The 23,559-nt window shown below is 41.8% G+C and overlaps 1 long non-coding RNA gene and 5 other non-coding genes across 6 annotated transcripts; 3 read left to right on the top strand and 3 right to left on the bottom strand.

Annotated features, from left to right (window-relative positions):
* Positions 3,911–3,982, top strand: TRNAQ-UUG. Its single transcript has one exon. It is a non-coding gene; the product is annotated as a tRNA-Gln (tRNA).
* Positions 6,498–6,569, top strand: TRNAQ-CUG. The gene has a single exon. It is a non-coding gene; the product is annotated as a tRNA-Gln (tRNA).
* TRNAV-AAC lies at positions 10,707–10,779 on the bottom strand. Its single transcript has one exon. It is a non-coding gene; the product is annotated as a tRNA-Val (tRNA).
* TRNAT-AGU lies at positions 12,168–12,240 on the bottom strand. The gene has a single exon. It is a non-coding gene; the product is annotated as a tRNA-Thr (tRNA).
* Positions 14,602–14,684, top strand: TRNAL-UAA. Its single transcript has one exon. It is a non-coding gene; the product is annotated as a tRNA-Leu (tRNA).
* On the bottom strand, positions 17,366–22,666 carry LOC102160564. The gene is made up of 3 exons (XR_304333.3): positions 22,475–22,666; positions 20,309–20,409; positions 17,366–17,558 (listed from the first exon to the last, which is right to left on the bottom strand). It is a non-coding gene; the product is annotated as an uncharacterized LOC102160564 (long non-coding RNA).

Genomic DNA, 23,559 nt, shown 5'->3' with positions numbered 1-23,559 from the left:
GTGTACAGGTACTACAAACTTGTACACTGCAGTCCTTCCCCTCATCATTTTGCAGCAGGTCACAATGCCCTGTGAAAATGCAGGAACTAAAGAACAAGTGATCCAGCTACAAGATGTGATCTGAAGAGCTTTCTAACTCCTTAAGAGACAAATAAGTATTCGTGAAAAGAGCCTTTACAAGTTGACGGAAATATAAGATACAGGGGAATCGCCGCTAAGGGCATAGAGGGTTTGGCTCTGGTGCTTCAGGGAACAAAGTCCATAGCCAGGCAGTCTTCGGCTTGGCGTATTTAAGTAGGTTAACGCCGTCAGGATCACGGTGTCTTAAAAAAAATCTCAGCGCCTGGTGGATATCTAGAGGGAACCAGGTGCTCTTGACTCCATCGCTGCGGGCAAGGAACCTAATGGGCTTGGTGATGCTCTGGATGTCACACAGCACCTTACCGTGACGCTTAGAATCACCATTACCCTAGTCCTTCCCTGCCTTGCCTCGGCCTTGCTATGTTGAAAATACATAGAATTCTGTGGTGGCTCAGCTGGCTAAGGATCAAGCATTGTCACTGCTCTGGATCTGATTACTGCTGTGGTATTCCATTCCTGGCCTGGCCTCCTTCCCCGAAACCCCCCAAAAGAAACTAGCATCCAGACTCCAGTCAGATGGTTCTCTAGGACATTAGTCTGATAGCTGAGACTCCCGACTTTCCGAATAAAGTTATTCCTTGCCCCGACACCTCATCTCCCAATTTGTTGACCTGTCCTGCAGCAGGCAGAACAAGCTTGCACTTGGTAACACAAGGAGAGGGTTGGAGAGAGGGATCTTTCTAATTGTAACCCTTTTATGCACTTTATATTTGGAATCATACGTTCACATTGTCAATAAGTAAAACACATGTGAGATAACGAGTAGAGATGTGAATGGAAAGTCCTGGGAGCACATGAAACTGAGCAGGACCCTGTGGGGCTCCTGGGCACAAAAGCCTTTCTGTGTCTCCCATTTCTTGTTTGGAGGAATAGGCTTCTTTCAGGACCTTCCCTGGGTCCCAAATAGTTGCTAATCAGGAAAGGGAGAAGATGCAGACAACAGGGAGGAGCATTCAAGAAACAATAGTGCAGCCTTGGGGCAGGGTCCTGGTTCCTCCTTGAGGGATACACATGTATCTTTGAGTTCTGCAGAACTAAAACCCCCAACAAATGGAAGATGTTTACTTGTTGAAGCATTCCTCATTCCAGAAAGAGGGTCATGGTGAGATAACCTCCAGGACCACCAGAACTCACCCCAGGACCGCCTGACACCAGCTTTGAAGTAGAATGCAATCTTGCATCTGAAACTAACACTTATGACTTGAACCTAACCAGAACCCAGATTGGGACTTGAACCCATGGATTTGTTTGTTTGTTTGTTTGTTTTTTAATTAGAATCACTCACCTGGACTCTGGACTTACTGAGGTTCAGGTTCTTTATGAATTCAGCTAAAGACAAAGTGATAGGCAAGAAATAGATTTATTAAGATAGGACACTTGTAAGAGATGCAAGTGGGCAGATGAGGAGGCTCTGCCCCAAGGATTAGGTGGCCTACATCTTTATAATCCAAGGAAAGTGGGGAGTGGGAAAAGACCACCTCTTTCTTGAGTGGATATCAGTTTTACACCATTAGGGCCCCCCCCCCCACCTTCTGGATCTAGTAAGAGAGTATTTGACCTTATGAGGTCAAACTAGGGCCTAGAACGGTCTTGGTGATTATTCAAATCAGCCAAAGGGTGGTAACATATGCTAAAACATGTTGAATCATCTCAGGTTTCCATATAATAAGGGTCTCCTACTTTGGATTGTCATCTTTCTAAATTCCTGTCTTCTGTCCTAAGTATTATCTTGCAGGCTCCATTTTACTTTCACTTAATGACCTGAAGTATCTCATGCTTTTATTTATGGTTTTATAGTTAAGCAAGCCTGTTTTGTTCCAATGGCTTTCGAGTGATTATTAACCTACAGTGGTTTCCCAAAGTGCCCTAGGCTTCCCTCTCTATCTATGGTCCCCTACTGGGACTTCCACAACTACCTGCGTAACCATCCTACTCCATCCCTATCATATCTACCCTGGTCTTTATTTGTGGCCCTATTATCCACTCCTAAGTGATAAGACCCCTCCCTAGACTCTCCCAAAGGAAGGCATCTCTTTAGGGCAGTAGTCTGCTGAGCCTCCTTTACCCAGCAAAGCAATAAAACTACTCTTTTATACTTCACTCAAAACTGCCTCTGAGTTTCTATTGGGCACCAGTGAACAGAAGCCAAGAAGACATAAAAAGGCAGCTGTGGGCAGGGGGCAATAACAGAACAGTCTTCTGGGCAGATGAAGTGAAAAAAGTGGGTAACACACTCAAGGCATTAGAATGGTTGGTGGAACTAAAGTCTACAGGAGTGGGCAGAAGGGAGCAGCCCAAAGGACTCGGTAAGCAGTCTGAATGTTACCCCAAGGGCTTCACTCGGCACTATGAACAGGCTTCTCAATATGATGATAAGACCTCAGTATGAAACAACTCGTTACAAATGATGAAGAGTTTTTCAAATAAGATCCTGAAATAGCCACAATTCTAGATTCCAGTTTAATTTATGGCTATTCAAATTAAGCAGCCTTTCACATTATTTGCTAAATTAATCTCACAAACAGGATTGTCTTTGTTCCCCTGAGCATGAAGGAGAAAAAGCACCATTGGTCTGTTTTGTAACTAGTGGCCCCTGCCCAACTATGCTCCTGGCATGGGGAATTTCCTGGGCCAGGCATTGAACTTGTGCCACAGCAGTGACAATGCTAGATCCTTTTACCTCTAGGCCACCAGGGAACTCCTAGTAGTCCTTTTTTTTTTGTAATCAGTTAACAAGAAATGTCAAATATAACATTGTTACATTTCAGCCAATGGATAAGAACTGCACACTGCATAGCTATATATCTACATCACTAAAGCGTTACTTAGAGTGGCGAAATATTAGGGACAGTCCTAGTGGGAAAAAGGAAGAGAGTAGGTCATGAAAACTACTGTTTCTAGAGTTGTTCAGGTTACTGTTACTGAACAATAAGCAGCACAGTCTTGGTGGTACAAAACATTTTATGTTCATGGATTCTGTGGTTAGGAATTAGAGCAGACCACAGCAGGACTGGCTGTCTGCTCTGAGATGCTTGGGGCCTCAGGTGGAAGATCACTGACTTGTAATTCTTGGGTCAGCTGCTGAGGGCTGGAATCATCTGGAAGCATCTTCACTCACAGTATCTGGTAATTGACACTGGCTGTGGGCTGGGACCCTCAGCCAGAGTACATTTATGCGGTTTGGCTTCCTAATTGTGTAGTGGCCTCAGAGTGGTCAGACTTCTCAGGCCTCATCCTTCTCAGGATTCCAAAGTGAGTTTCCCAGGACAGTCAACCAGAAGCTGTGACTTCTTATCTCAGAATAAAAATCAAAATTCTAAGAAGATCCTGCAAAACATTGCTAGTTGAGTATGAGGAGATGACTAAGTGGGTGGGTACAAAGGTGAAAGCTGGGATTTCACCCTTAGAAAAGGTCCCTGAAAACACAGATGAAACAGTCAGTGTCGTTTTACAAAAGCTGTGCGATCCTAAAGATAATTCTTGGTATAGGACTGTCCTGAGCATCTCTGGACTTCCAGCATCTCAAATCCTGACCTGTAAAGGCCAGTTTGTGCCCCCAAGCCACCGAGACAACCAAAATACTCACACATCTAAAAAAAACAAAACAAAACAAACAAACAAAAACCCCTCCAGTGTGCGGTACGGAGCGGGAGGGGCGGGTTGTCACAAAAACAAGGCAAAAACCGTTGTTCAAAATGTAGTTGGGAATCTAATGCTGCACAGACGAATATTTACCACAAGAGATACCTTTTCAGAGATGTTCTTCGCAGGCCCCATGGTGTAATGGTTAGCACTCTGGACTTTGAATCCAGCGATCCGAGTTCAAATCTCGGTGGGACCTTTAGAGCGGAGCTTGTTTTACTTCCATTCTTCCTCCCTTAAAAGCCAGAATTTTCCACTATAATTTAACCCACTACAACGTCAGTTATGATAAGCAATAGTACCACTGTCAGTCTTGGGAAGTCGGAGCCCACCTGCTGCTGGAGCGAAGCTCTATGCAGAAACCAGCCCCTCGAGGCCTCCCATCCTGTAACATGTGCCCAGATACAGGTGCGGAGAAGCTGTCTTTCCACTGTCTGCCTTCGGCTAGGAAGGAACTTGTATACGCATATAGAAAGACTTTTTGCTTTTTAAAAAAAAATGGCCACGTTACTCTAAAACTGAAAAAGGGAGTCTAAACTGAGAAGGATAAGTATCTGATTAGAAGGCGATAAACGTGAAGTGGTTCTGCTATCCCGAGAAGCTTTACTCCCTGAGCGCTCCCAGAGGATGACATTTGAACCACACAAGCTTAGCCTGAACCACTTTCAGGCCGCCTCATCCCATCATAGCTGCAAATCCCTTAGATTCTTCCTTAGACGTCTTGTAGCAATACCTCTGCACTTCAATTAAGTTGATCCGTATCCTACTGTGTCCTTCAAACTGCAGGTAGCAATCCAGAAGTGAGCAGCCCTTGTTGTCCCTTGTGAGAATTTTAGTACAGGACAAGTTCTTTCCACTTTGCTTGAGGCAACTTTCCACACTTTTCACAAAAGTGTGATTCGCTTGAAGATTTCTGAGGACTGCACAGAAAGAGAGGATTTAGACTGAAATTGCTCTTTTTCCCTGAGAGTACAGGAAGGAGACCTTAGCCTCTGAACACTGTACCTATTCGTCCCCTACCCAGAAGAGTTTCACTTACTGCTCTCATCTCAGTTTGCCTGAGGACGGGAATCTGGGAGAGCTGTAGGATATGGCCCTGATTTTTTTCTGCCAGAGGAAGAGGCGCGCCTGCACAAGTCCCAGGCACCTTCCTGCACATGGTGCACTTTTGTTAACATATCAGGAACCGCACAAGGTCAAGGCTGTTGGGACTATTCCCTGTGGTGTTGGAAAATGTAATTGAACTGTTGCTAACTGGTTATGTCGAGGAATGAGGAATCTACTGGGCTTTCCCAGTGCAGGTTTAAAGACATCTCCTTTGCAAGGACTTTCTCTTGTCACTACTACGTTCCGACGATTTAGAATCCCCAATAGAGAATTTTTATCCTCTCTCCTGAGGGTTTCCTACCCACTTGGTGCAAACTACGAACTGTCCTTGACCATCCTCCGCCTGATTTAGGCTTGGAGAAATTCTCAACCCAGCTTTCCAAAAATGAAACAATTTGAAGACCTTGTCCAGTAAAACCCATCCTGAAAAATTACTGCTGCAAGGGAATCCCGCAAGAAGCCCAGCATTTACAGGGATAGTTACAGGTTTGTGGAGTTTTTTTCGTTGTTTCTTGGAGGTGTTTTGTGGGGGTTGGTGGGGTTTTGCGTTTTTCCATCTGTGTCCACAAGAGGGCGCGCCACCCTCGAAGCCCATCTCCAGCGTTTCTTCGCTTAAAACGCGAAATCCTGGAAGGCAACCGCAATCCGCAAGCCATGAAACTCAATTTTAATTGGCCAGTCTCATCCGACAGGCATCAAACTACTTGGAGCAAAACTGAACTGCCCTATACCACTAAAGAAATTGCTAGGGACTCACTCCTAAACTTGTACTGAATATCTTCGTGCTCTGAACCAGCAAAAAGCCAGTCCCAGGAGTTTCCGAAGTGACCGGATTAGGAAGCGAATCCGAACATCACCAAGACCAGTCACAGAAACCGATTTGTCTTGTGGGTTTTCACAAAGTGTGGAAACTATGTGTGTGCGGAGAAATGAATGTGGCAGGCGTGGCGAGGAATCTTCTTTGTGTTCAACTGGGCGTCTCCTCTGAGCGCAATTCTCGTTGGTGAAAGGGGAGCAGAGGGACCATAGGGCTATATTCCGTCCTAGGAAAATTCCACAGAGCCTTTCCTTCCCACTTCCCTTCACAGACCCCACCTCCGAGTGGTGTTCCCAGGGCTGCAAGGACCCACATCCAACCTCGTCTTCCAAATATGTTTATTTCAGTTTTCCTTACATCAATATCATTCCATAACGCGTCTGCAAAAGCAGCAGATACTCCCCTAGTAAAGGATGATTTTTGTGAAAGCAGCAGAATCTGACAAAGCCTGAAGAATACCAGGTTTCTGCCTCAGGTTTTTCACCTGTTAAATAGTGATAATTCCCTATCTCACTGGGGGACCCTAGGTGAGGTTATTACTATTGTACAAAACTCTTGCCCCCAGTGGGAACGGGTGGGTCAAGGGGAGAATTCCTAACGTTTGGAAGTCAGTGTTTTCCATTAAGATTCTTAAAAGATGTTGAATCGAGGCTGAGACAGTTAAGTGTAATGACTTAATCCTAGAGTAGGAAAAGCAAAATGTGCTTATACCTTTTAGATAACCAGTTAAGAGAATTTAGGGAGATAGAACTATATCATCAAAGAATTTAGAAAACCTCGTGGCACAGCGGGCCCCATGGTGTAATGGTTAGCACTCTGGACTCTGAATCCAGCGATCCGAGTTCAAATCTCGGTGGGACCTACAGCTGATCTGTTTTACCCAAGGCCCCTCTCTCCGCGAAGTACCAACTATGTTATTTCTACCGGACCCTCCCCATTTCAACTCTTGGAAAATTTCAATTGCAGACATATGAAGAAAGTGGGGGAAGAAAATTCTGCCCCTTTCATTAAGGTCAAACGCAATTTTATTCTTCATATACCAAATATTTCTCAAAAGTTATATCTTAACTTTTTATTGATTGCATGCTACTAGTAAACTTGAAAACTCAAACTAAGAAAAAAAATGAGAAATCTTATCTCATTTTTTACATACATATTTTATTGTTTCAAAGTAGTATAATAGTCACCTTTAAGCATAAAAATGTAATCTCTTCTGATTTTTATGAACCATATCTCAAGGGAAGTCTGTGGACTCCTATTTTTCTCTCTTCCAATCTTCCCTGTTCCTTCTCTATCTCTCCCACCAGCAACCCTCCCTTTTTTCTTTATTCTCTGTCCTGCCTACTTGCAAAGTATCACCTCACTCTTTTTGAGATAAATTGAAGAACTGCTTTTAAGCCTTGAAACTGTTAGAAACGTTTTAATAACATCAGGTTTGTTTGTAATTTGTGGCAGCAAGAGATCTACAAATAATGGCGATTTTAAATCCTGAAATCACACCGAGGCTTTTATATAATATGTACGAATCAAAGAATTTATGTGGAGAAAGAGTGAAAGGAGGCAGGAAACTCCCACTCAAGTAAAAAGGCAATAGGTTTACAGAAACAAATGGTCTCAGGCAAAAGTAAGTAACAATATTTTTTCTTTGCGTGTAAGAAAATGTGCAAAAATATATAAAATCATATTCTACCACAGTGTATATTCTCTGGATGATAGAAGGTTAATTTATTGGAGGTAAACATGAAATTTGTCACCTCCTGTTTCTGTGCTCTAGAAATAGGATTTGCCTCTACCTAGAATTGAGTGAGAAGGAAATTGTGCAATCATGTGGCGGAGAAAGAAGGAAAATATCAAGCACATTCCTAGACGAATTTTGTGAAATCAGGTAGTTTCTCAGAGGTCGTCTTCTACAGACTCTAGAATGTAATTACTCCAAGGGGTGGGGGAGACAAAACAAACCGTTTTAGCAGAGGATGGTTTCATCCATCGACCTCTGGGTTATGGGCCCAGCACGCTTCCGCTGCGCCACTCTACTGTGACAATGCAGTTCTTAATTCTCCTCTTAACTACATGAAATATCAGCTACTTTGCTGGAATGAATGTTTTTCTGGTCTCTTTTTTTGTCTTGGTCTCTCTAAGATCAACTTCCCCAAGAATCAAATGACTCCAGTAGTCTCGGGGTTAACCCAGGAAGGCATGAAGCCAGACTTGAGAAGGAAGGATATTAACTGCTGCTCCGTTTCCTGTGCTCAAGAAAATTTCTAATTTGAGGAAATTAGAAAAAGCATTGCCACCTACTGACTTGACTAAGTGCCACTTTCAGCTTTCCCGGTACCTGGTTTACCCTCTCAGGCCTCTGCCCTTGGAATTGTGAAAAGGGGCTTCCTGTCCATGTGAGGTCATCTGAGGTCATGAGGACGAGGTCAGAACAGTTTTCCCTTGTCCTCAGAGAATGTTGGCTCTTTCAGACCAAAGGCCTGGATGAGACCTCTGGCGCTTTTTATACTGTGCTCGGCCTGCTGTTTTCCGTCCTAAGCATTCCTGCCCTCAACTGCAATAGAATTAAGTGAAACTAGAAATTTTCAAAGCTCAAGTAGAAAAAGAAAAAATATATATAGTGCCAAGAGGGGTTTCCACCCAGTTTGGGAACCAAAGACCTCTCCCCATGGAAGGTGATCTGAAGCTACCGCCGGAGCTTCTCTACACCCAAGAGTTACCTCCGAAAATTAAAATGGACATGTTAGGTATTGTTAATTTTTCTTTCTTTAGAACATTGGTGGCATTTTCCCCCTTTCTTATAATTCCTACTTATCAAAACGAACAATATCAAAACTCCATGATCAAGACTGAGGAAGGTTTTTGCCCAGTGACCCAAATCTTTCACAAATTCAGACCAGAAAACCTCAGGGAGAAGACAGAGGAATTTTTTTCCCCCTTTTCAGGGCTGCATCCTCAGCATATGGAAGTTCCCAGGCTACGGGTCGAATTTGAGCTGTAGCTGCCGGCCTGCACCACAGCCACAGCCAGGCGGGGTCCCAGCCGCGTCTGCGACCTACATCACAACTTACAGAGCCGCCGGATCCTTAACCCACTGAGTGAGACCCAGGGATCGAACCCAAGTCCTGATGGATACTAGTCCGGTTGTTACCGCTGAACCACGACGAGAACTCCCAATGAATTTTAATTGGTGTTTATCGGTACTTTCCTACGTTCCTTTCTCCATCTGGCTCACACACCACAGGGTTTAGTGCTTGATTACAAAAATGACTTTTTAGAATTAGGATTCCAAAGTTGGAAAGCAACCAGCAATTTGTGCCCAGGAAATGCTTGGAGGGGGGAGTGCCCGACCTGAAGTGGGGGCAGAAGGGGCATGGGCTTCCTGTGACCAGTGGCTTCCAAGCCAGGATGAGAGACAAGGGTCAGGGTTTAACCAGCTCTAACTCATATTGGCCTAACAATCTAACTCACATTTGTCAGAGAAGATGTTTCAGGATAAGGTGATTCTTGAGATGAATGTAAAATAAGTAAACTTGAGGTGAAGGGTAGATATTTTGAGTGGAGAGAACTTTAAAATTTAGTGAGTTCCCTGCTATTAATGAAGATTATTTTGCTATTAATAACCTAAAAATATTTCCAGCAACCTCAGAATCCCTAACATCATCTAAAATTAGCTCTGGACACAGGCGTGAGACTTCAAGCCTTGAAGAATCATTAGATCGAATAAAAAAATTTGTTTGGAATGGCCTTCTACAGACATTGGATTTGCTAGGAGTGACCTTGAACTTGTGAATCCAGCAGGTCTCAGCAGGTCTCAACAGGTCAGACCGAGATCGACTGGCCTTATTCTAACCATGGAGGAGCAACCTTGATTAGCACTAGATGTCATAAGAAACACGGAGGAAATGCTCTCACCGTATCATCTTCTCCATGGATATTCTAGGGCACCCACAGAAGTAAAAGAACTAAACGTCTTCCTTTAAGTCTATTAGTTTGGTTTTAAAGATCAATGTTGATTTTCAGTGAGGAAGCATGCCTCTTTTTATTTAGGTGCAGATACAGATGAGAAAGGACATCTTTCCTATTTCCACAAAGCGACACAAGAATGAGCTCAAGTATTCTCTTTTTCAAGTTCTTTCAGTGGGCAGGAGGTGTTTGTTGTTGCTTTTGACTTTGTTGTTTACTTACAACCGTTTAGATAGCTTATTGAGTTTATTGAAGAAATGGGTGAGTTGCAACTGGTGGTTGGTGGGGGAGGGTGGAAATAGGAAGAGTTAGAGAATTTACCTGCTTTATTACAGTGAAATATTAAGTGACGATGCTGGTTTGGCTGGATCTTAAGTTGTATACGTAATTATTTTGTTAGTTATTGATTCCTTTAGTTGATAAGAGCATCCTGAGATAACGCCCCAATTAGGGGTTTGAATATCCATAACAATCAGACCGCTGACCAATAGTTAATTTAAAACCAAAAAAAAAAAAAAAAAAACCCAAAATAACCCCCACACACACACAAACTTCAAGCAGTTTCTGTGTTAAATGTGGGTCATGTCCAAATAATGTTACCACTTAACCTCTAGTTTAGAAAACCTTCTCTGTGCTTCAGCAGAAGACAAACTCTCCAATCCCCGCCAAGCTCAAAGCAGAATTCTGCTCCTTCTTATAAATCCTTGAGAAAACTCTGCGGAAAACCTACGTGTGCTGTTCTTGGGATCCCAGGGAAGCCGGTCTCCTCCCTGGGTCGCAGGCAGGGTCCTTTACGGAGGGCGCTTCTCCAGATTCACACCTCCAGGATCCCTAACAGCCTGCAGATTGGGCTCTGAACTGAAGGAGAGAGAGAGGTCTGCTGTGGCCCAAGAACTTGGCGGAAGTTGGGCGACGTAAACTTCACTGTAGCTCAGAACTACACAGGACACCTGAAGGTTCTTCTGTTGAAAGATAAACAAAGACTGCCTGTAGCCAAATTAGAACGAACCTTCATGTGAAAAAGGAGAACACGATGTGTTTCCGCCCGGTTTCGAACCGGGGACCTTTCGCGTGTTAGGCGAACGTGATAACCACTACACTACGGAAACGCGCTGATGGGAGGGGTTCCTGTATTTATCTTTTCTTTTTGTAAACCCTACATGAATGCGCTTTTATAATATATACCTGGAAGTAATTTCAACTCAGTTCTTCTGGTCATTGTGCTTTTATATATCCCAGACTTCCTGTTCATTAAAATATACAACACCATATCCAGATCATTGATATTGCAAAAATCAGAATATATCTTCATCAGGGACATTTACCAGAATATCCAGCAATCCTCACATAACAGTTGAAAGAATGGAAACATCTCAAGTGCTCATCTGCAGTCACTTGAGAAAATACAACAGGAGAGAACAGTCCACAAATTATGTGAATGAACCTCAAAGGTCTGCTGACCAAAAGAAATCACACACACACAAAAGGGTGTATTCTATGACTCCAGTTGTTTGCATTACAAAGACAAGACTCCTTTCCACTGCTAGGAGTCAGAATAATGGATCCCTTTGAAGAAAGTGAGTAGTTACTGGAAAAGGTCTGGGAATGTTCTTGATATGCGTGATGCTTACCCAGGGGTGGTCAGTTTGTGTAGAGTCATAGGGAATATTTTTATATTGGTGGGAGATATTTATTGGAAGAATTTGAGTATGTCAGTTGTGAGGACTGGCTAAGCAAGTTCTAAATCCATAAGGCAGGCACTCAGAAAAGACTGGCCATCAGGAAGGAAAGCTGGAAACAACACCAAAAATATCAATGAAACCAAAGTTTGGCTATTTGAAAAGTTCAATAAAATTGACAAATGTTTTGCTAGATTGACAGAAAAACAAAGAGAAGACACTTAAATTGCTAATCTAAGAAATGATTTGGACTTCAAGTCTCATTTGTCTCCAGTCTCTTGTTAGTTTTTTTGTTTTGTCTTGACATATTTCTTCACTAACCATTCTTCCTACTCTTTTTCAAGATGTCATCGTGTTACAGGACATCACTGAATGTATTGAAAAGCAAAGTAACACGATGATATCTTGAAAGAGAGTAAGAAGAATGGTTAGTGAAGAACTTTGCTTTTCAATACATTCAGTGATGTCCTAGCATGAGAATCATGCAAGGAGGAACAGTTATGACAGCACTCAGTGTATATAATATGTAAGTCTTATCGTTTTTCTTGCCTTCTCTTTTGAATTGTATCAAAGGCTAAAATGTTCATTGTGACTGCAAGTTTCTTAGGAAATGTGGAAAGTAGCTACAAGAGAGAAAGCTACAGTTTAACTCCAGTTTACAGCATAGAATCTTCCTAATCAATGTCGAATTAATTTCCTAACTCCTTTTTTTTTTTTTCTTTTGCACAGTGGCTTCAGTTCAGGTTAAATCTAAACCGGCTTTGAGCGGTGACCATAATCAGCTCTTAAGCGCTACACCTTGAGAAGGTAGCAAAGTGAGGCCTCGCCGGGATTCGAACCAGGATCTCCTGTTTACTAGACAGGCGCTTTAACCAGCTAAGCCACGAAGCCCACCTACCTCTCAAATGACAGTCCTGCTGTTTTACCAACTACCACATTCCAATTTGTTTTGTTTGTTTTGTTTTTTAATGTCTGTAGTTTCTTTGGGATTCAACAAGAAAGTATACCTGGGACTCAGTATGAACCAAAGAAGAACACTCCTGCTGCAGAATGAGAATAGTAAGATGAATTGTGAAGACCGTCTTCTTCCTTCAGGAAACTGCTCTAATGTCAAGAATGCCACTTGAATGTCAGCTCTGTCAGGTAGGAACTCTGCTTATTTTGAGAACCATTGCATCTCTTAGGCGTACCAGTGAGCCTGCCTTCTCTCCTAAGCTCTCATTTCATTTATTCACTCTGTGGGTGAGTGATACTGAGAACAATGCCCTGGAGCAGTTTTCCTGTTACAGCAGCAGATTTGAGTCATTTCCACAGAAACTGTATGGCCCACAAAGCCTAAAATATTTACCGTCTGGACTATTCAAGAAAAAGTTTGCCAGCCTCTGTATTACACAAAAGCCACATTCACAAACCTCATGAAAATAAGTCCTTGTCTACCTTGGCTTCTGTAAAACTGCAGTGGGACCACACCCTTAATATTTGTAGGAGGACTTTTGCTTAGGGATTGGTTTTACTGTTTAGATACCGCCTTAACTCATTTTGAGGTCTTAACAAAGTGTTCTGCAATCACACCCTTGGCTTAACTTTTAGACCACATTTTCTGACAATGGTCTGGATTTGATCTTTGTCTGAAAGTTATTTCTTAATTTTAGCATCATTTTCCAGCTGGAGTAGCTGGAAATACTAGCTTTCCTTTCAACCCAGCAAGTTCTAGTTCATCTAGTTCTAGCCCTTAAAAGCTAATTGTATTTAACAATTCTTCCCTTAACTTGAATCTCTCCTCTCACATTTTACTATCAACAGCAAGAAAAGGCTAGGCAACACCTTTGTAAGTCTGTCTGGAGATTTCTTTAGCTAAAAAAGCGACTTCAGGGGTTTGTTTTCCATATTCAGTGATGCTGCAGGCAATAATGTTTCTAACCTTTCTGTTGCTAAATTAAGGATCATCCCCTTTCTTCCAGGTTCAGATGACATTTTCCTTGGGGTCCATTTAATCTATTGGTGGCTTACCTACAAATTTTGGTAGGGTGAGTCTAAACTCTGGTTTGGCAAATTTAGCTCTAACACTAAGGTTATTCCTTTGTGAGGACTTTACCTCATGCCCCATAAATTATGAGGTCTCTTCACTATAGCTGGTGAGACATTTAGACATTCCCAGACATTTAGGAGCAGTTGATTGCTTTCCAGTGGTTCTTTCCGCAGCCTCGTGGAGTTTTAACCCTACTGATGCACAAATCAATATTCCACCAAAGATACCAGAAGTTCCCTCTGAGGACTGGAGCACTTTTCTTCAGCAGCTTTATCCTCTCTGGTATTCTGGCCCACGTGCTCTGACTGCTTTGGCTTCCCTGTAATCTTTACTGTCTTTGTGCTTTCAATTCAGTGACACAACCTGGTTCTGTGTGAATTCCTTCTAACTGAGCTGAGGCCTCGAAACCACCTCCAGGCAGTAAGCTAAAACCTTTTTAAGACTCACTTGTTTTTCATTCTCTCAGGAATCATAGCCCAGCACGGACAGCAGACAAATGTCTGAAAATAGCTATATCAGGTACTTATTCCAGCATCCTGTTTGTTTACGGGGAAGGGCAATTTCCATAGCAGTGAATCTTTTACAGGTAGAAGCAGAGCTTCTACATCTCTTTCTTCAGTGTTCTCTTTCAAAAGTATTGTAACTTTAAGTCCCATCCAATGTTGCTGCATGTACATTTACTCTGCCACTCCTGACATTAATATTTGCAAGCATGTATTTACAGCAGTGAACACATCCACTGGTTAATCATGAAAACCAAAGTTTTTCCAATTTCAAGTCACAACGCGGTGATTAACTTCCTTTTATGTGTACTCTGTAATTATGTAAGATTCGAGGGGGTGAATAGGGTAAGGGAAGGTTTATACCTAGGGGAAAAATAGGAAGGAAAAATTGGGACAGAGCCTTTGGTGACGTACAAATAGTAGGTGGAGTTAATGAGGTGGTTTCTACGGCTTTCTGCCCCCCTCCTCTCGCTCGTTTTTCCTTTTGTATCGGGTAAAGACAAACATTTCTCCGGAACATTAGGCAATCTAGTGAGAGGGGTTGGGGGAGTATGGGCAGCTTCTGAAAACACAGAGACCTGGTTGCGTTTCTCTGTCATAATCCTCCCCATATTTTTATACAATTCCACAAAGTCAGAAATAATTCAGTATGTCTTCAATGCGCAGCGCAAATACATTGGTTCTAATTTAAAAAGGATTGCAAAAGTAGCACATTCAGTTACCGGGATGGCCGAGTGGTTAAGGCGTTGGACTTAAGATCCAATGGGCTAGTGCCCGCGTGGGTTCGAACCCCACTCTCGGTAGAGGTTTTGACCGTAAGTATCTTCCTCGGGAGAACACCTGCCGTCCAACCTGAACTGCCTCAGAAGACTGTCTTTTTCTTTCTTTAACACTATCCTGTTTTTTGTCTTCAAGCCTAAAGAAATTACTTCTATAGGCAGTTTTAAGTGTGAATTCTTTTCCCTGACAGTCCTTTCAGATTGCCAGCGTAAGGAAATATTTCCCCAATCGGTAGTATGCCTAAGAGATTTTAATTTTCCAGGTCTTTGAATTCCAAAAGGAATGGAATCTTGGACCTCATTAATAGTAACAGTAAAGCTCTCTGTAGCTCTCATGAAGTGAGAGCGGATGTTCTCATTTTTTTCCAAATCTGCCGGTGTCCCTCCTACTCACTCTGGAAAGCATGATTGAACTTCCACCAGCAGAATACAAGTCTTTTGTTTTGTTCTGTTTTTCCAGTTTAAAATGTAAAAATGGTCCCTTAGTGGAGGGTTGCTCTTTTGTTTTTTATTGCATTTTTCTAGTTAATAGTATTATTGAACATCTTTTATATTTGAGACCTCTGTATTTCCTTTTGTGTGAACCGTTTTTTAATATCCTTTACCCATTTTTTTTTTTTTACCTAATTGCTAGGTTATTCTTATGATTTGTAGGATCTCTTTAAATGAGCCAATTAACTCCTGTTTTGCTATGTCACAAGCAGTCCAGTTTATTTGCCTTTGAACTTCATGGGAATTTCAGATATACAGACTTTGACCTAGGCAGGTGAAATTATCAGTCTTTTCTTGAGGTTTTACATCTAACTTGGATATGCCTTTTCCCACTATAATAGAAACAAGAGTAACAAAGGAATTCAGTGATTTCTTACGGAGTGTCCATGTTTTTAAATATTTAGATTGTTGATATTTTTTTTTTCTGTGTCTTACATTACTATGTAAGGTATAGATTCAACTCCACTTTTACTTCCAGAAGATTACCAGTAATCCCAATACCATTATTGAATATCCATACTCTCTCCATGGATTGAAATGCCAGCATATTAAATTCTGTTCTTTCTACAATTCAGAGGGCCTGGCATCTTGAAGATGATTTGAAAGAGCATGGATTTTGAAACTCAACAATCATGCATTCAAATTCTGTCTTTCCCACCAACTCTCTGAGCCTTGATTTCTTCCTTTGCTAAATGGGGATAATAATCCCTACTTCATGGAAAGCAGTTGTAAGAATGAAAAGATTATACACTAAGAAGGTCTGGCAAATTAAGAAGCTTTCTTTGCCACTATGCAGGCTAGTTCCCTTTCCCCTTAGAAGCAACTCACTCTTTCTTAACAGCAGTCTTTAACGTAAACCTAGAATTCAAATAAAAATTGTTCTTATATTTAAATTGTTTGTTTTGAGGTCAAACATCCAGATTTCACATTCAGAAGTTCTCAAATCCTAACAGCTGGTTGGGTCATTTTCATGAGCTGCCTTGGGCTTCAAGTCTGAGCCACCAACTTAGTGTTTGCTCCTGGCTGTCCTGGGAAGAAGGACGCTCCTCCTGAGAACATTTATCTGAATAAGCTGGTTTGAGAAAGACTAAGTTTCCATTGGAGAGGCAAGATTCATCCCTACCAAAAGTGGATTTTCTTTTCCTTGTTTCTTTCCCTTGGAAGGGGTAAGAAATGATGAGTGGAACGTTTGTTTTCTTTCTTAAATGAGACTCCAGAGAGTTATTTACACTAAAACTTTCTAAAAAGACACCACAGCAGTCTCTTAGTGGCCGGTTAGCAAAGTTGTCTAGCGTATAATGCTGATGACACCAATGTCTGGGTTCCCTCCCTACAGAAGTTAAATTATGTCACTTTTCTTCATGACAGACTCAAATGCAAGAGTCCCACTCTCATCTTTGCCACAGGAAAGATCTGAACCTATTCTATCTGAGTTTATTAAATTCCTCCAATCATGGGTGATGCTGACAATTTCTACTCACCTCCAACCTCTGTTGTTGTTTCTTGAGGTAGGCAGAATCCTATGATGGCCCCCAAGATGCCCCCCCACCCCCGGGTACAAACCCTGCACAATTTCTTGGACTGTGAGTATGACTAGGGTGTGCTACATAGCACAGTTGACTTTAAGAAAGGAACATTATCTGGAGTGAACCTGATCTAATTAGGTGAGCCCTTCCTTTGAAGGTTCTTCCTGGAGCCAGAGATTGTCAGCATGAGGGGAATTGAGGGATTTGAAGTGAAGGAGAATCTGTTGTTGGCTTTGAAGATGGAGAAGGGGGTGTCAACAGAATCTGGTGGCTTGTGGGAGCTGAGAGCATCCAGCTGACAGTCAGCAAGAAAACAAGGATTCCACCATAACCTTGAGAGCTTGGAACATAGCCCTGTGTATGATTTTAGCCTTGTTAGATCCTGAGTGGAGAACCCAGCTATGCTGTGTCCAGATTTCTTACCTATAGAACTCTGATTATGTAAATGGGCATTGCTTTAATCTGTTAAACTGTGATACTGTGTTATGCACATTCCGGGTGATGCTGATGCTGCTGGCTTGGGGACCACATTTTGAGAACCTTTGGCCTATCTCATAAAGTCATTGTGAGGATTAAACAAGTGAGCATATGAAAGCGCTTAGAAATGCACTGGCCCACAACAGGTGCTGATACATATTGGCCAGTATCATCAGTTAGGATTGGATTCACTGTAACAGAAAACTCTACTTCAGGTGGTTAAACAGAAAGGAATTAGTATATGTCATTTAATAAGAGGTCCTAAGGGCATTCATTCAGTGCTGGCACCACTGTTCAAGAATGTCATGAAGTTCCCAAGCTTCCGCTGTCTTCTTTGTTCAGTTGTCTTTGTTGTGTGGCTTTCATCATCATAGATCCATAACAGCTGCTTTCTTCCTGGAATCTTGTGTAAATTCCAGACAGGAAGAAAGAAGAGAAAAGAAGTACAGGATAAAGAGTGATGGAGCATGTCAGCCAAGTCACAGCCCCTTCCTTTTATTCTTATATATTTTTTAGAGAAATCACTTGATTTAAAAAAAAAAAATGTTTCGGGAAGCCCTCCAACAAACAACTTTCACTTGACCTCAGTGGTTAGACCCAGGTCACGTGCTACCCAATTACAAGGAGAAGGGAAGGGAAGGATTTTAACCCTCTAGCTAGGATGGTGGAGAAAATCAAAGGTACAAGGAGTTTGTGATAATAGCTGTGGAGTTCCCATTGTGGCTCACTGGGCAAGAATTGGACTAGTATCCATGAGGATGCAGGTGCAATCCCTGGCCTTTTCAGTAAGTTAAACTATCCATTTTTGCCATGAGCTGCAGTGTTGGCTGCAGATGAGGCTCAGACCTGGCATTGCTGTGGCTGTGGCTAGGCCAGCAGCTGCAGCTCCAATTTGACCTCGAGCCTGGGAACTTCCATGTGCCGGAGGTACAGCATTTAAAAAAAAAAAGAAAAAAGAAAGAAAAAAAATCTACTGAATTTGTAAATGCTGCTTATATTATTAAAATACCTGTTTAGAAGTATTTACCTACAAGGTGTTTCTTGCAGTGTGTATGTGTTTTAATGTAGCTTCCCAAAGAGATCATATACTTCTTTAAAAAAGACTTATTCATATATTTTCATCTTGTTTCATTTATGTAAAGTTGGGGCACAAGGAGCACTAATTTAGGAGTTAACTTCTTCTGTCCAGAATTTTAGACTAGCATTAATAACTGGAGATTTTGGTTCCCTGACAGAAGAAACTGGATGAATATTTAAAGAAGAGAGGCAGGTCTGGATTTATTTCTTTTCTGTTTAAAACAATGAAGTTTGAACTCTGTGCCCCTCTGTTTTAACTATCAAAACAGAGCAGCAGTTGACAAATTTATTTGGGGTTGTCATAAAACCATGTTAAATGTTATTATGAATGGTTTCCTTAAATATAGATTTCTGACATCAAATGAGATGTGAACTATGGTAGTATATTTATTTGGTATGATGGGTTGAATTGTATTCCCCCAACATTCAAATATTTGTCTTATCCCTCAGTATGGCAGAATGTGACCCTTATTTGGAGACAGGGTCTTTAAAGTAGTAAAATGATAAAATGTTCACGTGCTGTCATTAGGATGGGCCCTAATCCAATATGACTGGTGTCTTTATAAAAAGAGGAAAGATGAATGTAGTGACACACAGAGGGAAGACAATGTGAAGAGACATAGGGAGCAGATGGAATCATGAGGTTGCAGGTTTGATCCCTGGCCTCACTCAGTGGGTTAAGGATCCAGCGTTGCCGTGAGCTGTGGTGTAGGTCGCAGATGCAGCTTGGATCCCCTGTTGCTGTGGCTCTGGTGTAGGCCCGCGGCTATAGCTCAGATTAGACCCCTAGCCTGGGAACCTCCATATGCTGCACAAACAGCCCTAGAAAAGGCAAAAAGACAAAAATAATAATAATAAAATATAAGGCCTCAAACAGATCTTTCCTCATGACCCTTAGAAGGAACCAACCCTGCTGATACTTTGGTTTTGGACTTTCTGACTTCGGAATTGTGTGAAAACACATTTCTGTTCTTTAAGCCACCCAGTGGTGGTGCTTTCTTACAACAGGCGTAGCAGAGTGATAACAGCAAGGAGTCTTTGATATTGTGCAAAAGTTTTCTCTCATTCCTCACATTCAAAGACCACCTCCTTCTTTCTCCATGCAAGAGTGCTGTTAGGCAGGAAAGGCTGAGCTGTGGCTGAAAATTTTCCCAAGTTTTCACATTGACAAAGTCTTTTCTACATATGTGGCCCCTCTGATGTCAGAAAGAATCTCTCAAGCTTTAGCTTAACCCAGAATATGAGCAAAAGTGTTGTGTGCAACTTTCATTGTGTCATGTTGCTTAAAAGGAAGTTGCTTGGTTACAAATACTTTTTCCCCTTTCCTACAGAGGGGGAAAGGTTTTAAAAGAGAAGATAGGAAAATCAGATGTGATCTCTAGAGCACTGTCTAGAAGTGATTCGGTTTTGCCCATGTGGAAAAGGACAGTGCTCTAGAGATCACAAAGCAGCAAGAAAAGCACAGGCCACTGGACAACGTTTTGGAGAAAACCTTCCAGAAGTTTCTGGCTAGCCTTTCAGCAGGACATTCACATGATAACTAAAGTTTCTATCCCAATTAAATTGCTGTTACTTATTCTTTGGAGTTCTAATCATATAAACAACCTAATATATTTTTTTAAAAAAAGGAATAAAGTGCTATTAACCGAGGAGGTGGCCAAAGTTTATATACATGTATCTAGATTATCTCGAAAGTCTCTTAACTGATTTTATGGCTTTGGGTCTTGCCCCTATCCAACACATTCTCACAGTCTGACTATAAAGTAATCTTGCTAAGATATAAATCTGGTTTTGCTACCTTCTCATTTAAAACTCTGCCTAGAGTTGTACTGTCCAATATGGTGGCCACTAGCTGTATGAAGATAATACAATCTTAATAAATGTTCAAAGAGATAAACTCAACAGTACTAGCCACATTTCAAGTTTTCAATAGCCACAGGTAGCCAGTAACTACTATGGTGTACAGCACAGACATAGCACATTGCTACCATTACACAAAGTTCTTTTGGACGGGGCTACAGGATGCATGTCTAAGTGCCTCACATGACCTATAAGGCTCCTTCTCTCCAGACTTACCTGCTGTTGCTATACACTTTAGCAAAGTCACCAGGCTATTGCTCAGACCTGCATCTGTTTACAATCCCATTACCTGGGAATTCTCTCTCCACCTTGTCCATCTGGAAAACAAGAATCCATTTTTTAAATGTTACCTCTACAGATACATACTCAAAAAACCAGAAGAATAAAATGTGATTCAAGACTTATTTCTGAACATACCTTCTCTTTTATCTACGATCCCTGCAAAGAATAGCTGGTCTAGCAGGTTCTTCAATTAATATTTTTTTTAAATCACAACTTAACAAAAAACTCGATTAAAAAATGGAAAAAGAACTTGAATAAATATTTCTCTAAAAAAGATATACAAAAGGCTGATAAGCACAGGAAAAGATGCCTGATATCACTAATCATTAGGCATAGGCAAATCAAACCCTCAGTGATCCCACCTTAGTCCCATTAGAATGGCTACTATCAAAAAACTCAGAAGGTAACAAGTGTGGGCATGGAGGAAGAGAAATTGGAATCCCTGCATACTGTTGGTAAAATTACAAAATGGAGCAGCCACTGAGGAAAACAGTATGGAGGTATTCTCAAAAATTTTTACATAGATTATGTAATTCCATTTCTGGAATTGAGGCAGGATCTTGTAGAAATATTTGTACATCCATGTGCAGTAGCAGCATTATTCACAATAGCTAAAAGGTGGAAGCAATCTAAGTACCCACGGATGAAAACATGGATACACAAAATGTGGTATATACATACCATGGAATCATATTCAGCCTTAAAAAGTAAAGAAATTCTGACACATGCCACAAAGTGGATGAAACTTGATGGTTTATTTATCCTCAACCATATCTTCAAACATCCCTAATTCTTAAAATATACAATGGTGTTGCTTTTCTAAGGACAAGACCATATATATACATAAATATGTATGAGAAGATCCATATAAAAAGATACTTCTGCTTATAGAAATCAGTCTGGAGGGAGCTGCGAGGAAGATGCTATTCTACAGGTAAAACAGCCAATAATTAAGAAGAAAACCCACCTAGGGAGATCTGCCGAGCAAGAAACATATTCATCTCCCAGGGAATCAGTGCTGTCCCTGGGAGCATGCGTGTGACTAGCAGAACGCTAGACAGTCTCTAGTCGGAGTGAAGGAGTTGAGTGCAGTAGCCAGGACGCAGAAAAATTTTGTTTCATTAAATAACTAATACTTTTTTTTTTTTTCTAACAGAAAAAACCCTAGAATTCTATCTCTGAGCTCCTGGCAAGCGTCAGAAAATCCTTACATGGATTTTGGTTTTGCTGAAGAAAAAGCTGCTTAAACAAAAATTATAGCTGAGTTCCTCAGACTGGAGAAGGATGAAGTGAGACTCTCTTCTTCTCCTCATTCCTTCTATTATCCAACGTTTTGGACTCAGGACCCTGCTGGTAAATTTCATTCGGAGAACCCGCACACACAACCTCCACACACAACTTAAGTGCTGGTTAGGCCCCACTGCCGCTTCTAGGCAGCTAGGCAATGTCAGAAGAATGGCTTTTGCCCAGAAGAATCAAAAGGGAGATGCACCTCTTGGATCTGACAAGTAGCCCAATGGTTATTGTCACTCTCAGCACAGCGACATCATCTGGGTCATTTAAAAGCTCTCGGGGTGGTTCCAAGGTGAAGGCAGGCTATGGAGATGCACTGCTCTCGTCTGACCACTCACACCTCCCCGACCCCTTACCATTACACACCACATATTTACGGGATGCCCAGAATCATCAAACCGTGCAACCCAGCAGTCACGACATTTCTGCCTTCCGTTTAACGGGTTTTCACACGGTTTTATTACCCAGAGCTCTCCAGAACCCGTAGCGCAAGAGCCTGAACCCCTCACAACCGCACCCGTAAACAGCGACTTACTGCGGTCCACACAGCCAGGCTGCTTCCGGGAGGACCTCATCTAGTGGCGGGTGTGCAGGCCTGTGCCACCTGCTCCTGGGACTCCTTTCGGCTCCGAAAGCCGCGCAGGTTGCTTTCGGGTCCGGAAGCGAAGCGCCAGAGCTCATCGGCCTTCATCCCCGCCCGCCCCTGCTCCTGATTTTTGCAACCTGCTTCTTCTGAGCAAGAATGTGCGCCAAGGGGACCAACTCTAGTCCCAGACTTAAGTTTCTTGACATTTGCCCAAGTCCCACCTTTGTCAGCTTGGCGACTCCGAAGCCTGGTCCTTCTCGAGCCCCCCGGAAGCACCAGGAGGTCCTGCTTGGGTACAGCATTCGGGGGTATTATTGATCCCCGCGATCCCGGAGGCGCACTGCCAAGGAACCGCGACCTCGAACACTCAGGCCTCTGGGGTCGAATAAAAGGACGCGGTGATTTACCTCCACTGCCCTTATTTCTAGGTCCGCTCTAGGAACTTGGGAGGTTTCTGCTTCTCTGTGGTTATTTCTAGCTGTTACAACTTTACCTCCCTTTAATCTCTCTTCAGTGCTGCTTTCTAAATGAACTGGGAAGGGTTCAGGTTTGACAGCGATATTTTGGGGGGAAATTTCAAAAGTACATCTACAAAGATAAAACAGTACAAAGCTTTGATGAGGCGCATATCTCACAGCTTCAGCAATGATCAACTCAGGGCAATCTTACTAGTCACAACCCAACCCTCCTTCCTGCCAGCGCGTTGTTTGAAGTAAATCTCAGACACACATCATTGATAAATTTAACACAGCCTAGACTAAGATGCGACGAGTTAGGCACTTGCCTCGGGCACATATGTAGGAGGCTGCCGGGAAAATTAGCGTAGAGACAAATAAAATTTTAAAGCAATATTTTTTAAAGATAAAAACGTATGCAAAAAATCCATAATGAGTACAAGATCAAAAATTTAAATAGAGAATCAGTAATAGATATTTTTCCCATTGCCTAGCTCCTATATGACTGACAGGAGAGTAAAACTTAAGTATCTCTAAAAGATAAGGACACTTCTGAAAAACAATTACAATAACATCATCGCATCTAAAAATAATAACAGAAATAAGATCATCAAGTAGCCAGTCATTGTTCACCTTTTGCCAGTTTTACACATTTTTAAATGTATTCTATAATTTATAATAAAAATCATATATATAAGCTATGTATATATATACTTTTAAAAAACAATTCTTTGGACATACATGTCTCAAAAATTTTTTTTAATCTACAGTTTCTCTCTTTCTCCTTTTCTTGTATTTGTAGAAGAAATCTGAGATTTTTCACAGACTGAATTTTGTTTCCCAGAGATTTT

Source organism: Sus scrofa, chromosome 7 (assembly GCF_000003025.6).
Source record: "Sus scrofa isolate TJ Tabasco breed Duroc chromosome 7, Sscrofa11.1, whole genome shotgun sequence".
Classification (NCBI taxonomy): domain Eukaryota; kingdom Metazoa; phylum Chordata; class Mammalia; order Artiodactyla; family Suidae; genus Sus; species Sus scrofa.
This window is presented reverse-complemented; position numbering and strand designations above follow the sequence as displayed.